The sequence below is a fragment of the Neophocaena asiaeorientalis genome, unplaced genomic scaffold (assembly GCF_003031525.2).
Source record: "Neophocaena asiaeorientalis asiaeorientalis breed wild unplaced genomic scaffold, Neophocaena_asiaeorientalis_V1.1 scaffold521, whole genome shotgun sequence".
NCBI lineage: Eukaryota > Metazoa > Chordata > Mammalia > Artiodactyla > Phocoenidae > Neophocaena > Neophocaena asiaeorientalis.
Genome location: NW_020174712.1, coordinates 4,654 through 6,670, shown reverse-complemented (window position 1 = coordinate 6,670; position 2,017 = coordinate 4,654). Strand labels below are relative to the sequence as shown.

Sequence of the window (2,017 nt, the reverse complement as noted above, 5' to 3'; positions counted from 1 at the left end):
CCCCAGCTGAGATGAGTGGGTTTCCCTCTACAGATAGCAGCCCAGTATGAGGACTTACCTCCACCACTCCCACAAGTTTCCCAGTTGCCTGAGAAAGCCAGTGCTGTCAGGAAGGAGATGGCTCATAAGGGCTTTCAGCTCCAAAGAAGGGACATCTTCATTTTTATTCCAATAATCTGTTAAAGTAGCCAAATAAAGGAAAAATGACATGTCAGTCTCCCACCTAATTTCCCAGTCCAACCAAACTCAGTGTCTTTCAACTGAGTAAAATCTCCCCAACATCCCTCAACTGGGATAACCCAGGTACTTCTTCTTGAAATTAAATTCAAGGAAAACCTCCTCCCCTCCAGTGAGGGATTTATCCACCACCAAATACAATAGGATCAGCCAGTAACAGGAGATCTGAGACCAGGGGGGCTCACCAAGGAGACGGCTGGGCACAAGAGGCCTCTGCTGGCCAGTCCCTGCAGGGCTCAGGCAGAGGAAAAGCCTGCTCCACGTTCCCTTCAGGTCACCAAAGCCGCTGACTGAAGGAAAACATACAACCCAAAAGCTGCAAGTTAAAGTTTTAAGCCCAGGAGACAGCCTCTCAGCAGGTAAGGGAGGTGCCAAGATGCATCGAGTTTATGCTGGAAGACAAGAATTTAGTCAAAGATTACTGCTTATCACACACACCAAAGCCCCAGACAGTTCAGGTTAATAATTTTAGTGCTTTTGTATGTATGGGAAGATGAAGAATCTGGCCTCACTGAAATTATTCTTTAGATGTGCACTTAAACGATCTAGGGCTGGTACCCAGAGCACAGAATGTTTCCTGGATCCCCGCAGGGCACGCCCTCAGGGCAGCTGCAGCGGCTGGTGGCTTGATTGTGCCTAGTATCTTTGTTTACTGGAATGGCAGGTGACACTCCTGTCCACACTACATACGTCATATTGCTGCTGCTTCGTTATCAATGCCTGAACCATTATTCCTGTAAATAAAAATGAATTTTCATTGTTTTTGATGCCTAATGTTAGTAATATATGGAACCTCTGCAGTGTTTTATATCATAATATTGACATACTGACAGATGACTCACCTTGTAAACGTACATCATTGATAAATGCAGTGTTATAAGTATTCCTTATGACGTTAACGTTTTCTCTAGCTTACTTCTCTGTGACGATGCAGTGAATACACACATAGAAAATATGTTCATTGACTACACTACCGGTAAGGCTTCTGGTCAATAGTATAGTAGTTGAGTTTAGGGGAGTCAAAAGTTACACGCAGGAGAGAGAGTTCCCAAGATGGCAGAGGGGAGACCCTGAGCTCGCCTGCTCTCAAGGGCAAACCAGAATTACAGTGTGCGAAGAATATATTGTTGACAAAGACTCGAACCTACCAGAAAAGATCTGCAAGTGATAAAGAAGGAAGCACAAGCTGGGTAGGAGGGGCCGAGTCACAGCACTGTCGAGACCCCCAGAGGAGGGAGAACAAGGTGGGAGCAAAGGGCGTGGAGCTCACCCCCTCCCACAGACGTCAAATGCATCTACACGTGGAGCAGTTCTCAGGGGAACTACGTGGAAACTGGCAGAGCTGCTGTACAACCAAGGCTGCAGGAAGATACGTAACCAGCGAGGACAGGAAGAAAAGCATTGGTTCGGGACCCCTGCCCCTGGGAGGGTACTAAGAAGAGGGAGATTGTGCAGGTGGACACTTGCCCTTGGGAGTGAGCCAGGCAAGCCAGACTGGGCCTCCCAGGCCTGGGGCCCTGTGTAGTGGACACAAGCCTCCCTTGGCTGGTTGGAGAACTGTTGTAACAGGTATGAAGGCTGGAGAAGCCTAGGCTCCGTTCACGAGGAGTGCATAGGTGCTGGCTCGCCACTGGACAGGCTGGAGAGAGGTCTGACCTAGTGGCTCCCAGCCTGCCAGGCTCCCCAGTCTGCCAGGCTCCCCAGTCCGAGTGAGGAGACATGCCATGCACTCCATGCCACACCTCAGCAGTGTTTCTAGGGATGCCAGGCCCTGGGAGGA

General features: G+C 49.3%; 1 long non-coding RNA gene across 2 annotated transcripts in view; it reads right to left on the bottom strand.

Moving 5' to 3' along the window:
- Window positions 1–1,114, bottom strand: part of LOC112409727 (uncharacterized) — a 12,018-nt gene extending 10,904 nt beyond the window's left edge. For both annotated transcript variants that reach the window (XR_003005204.1, XR_003005205.1), the window contains exons 1-2: window positions 423–1,114; window positions 59–176 (exon numbers count right to left, since the gene is read on the bottom strand). This is a non-coding gene — a long non-coding RNA (uncharacterized LOC112409727). The remainder of the gene's footprint in view (window positions 1–58; window positions 177–422) is intronic.
- Window positions 1,115–2,017: the final 903 nt, after the last annotated feature.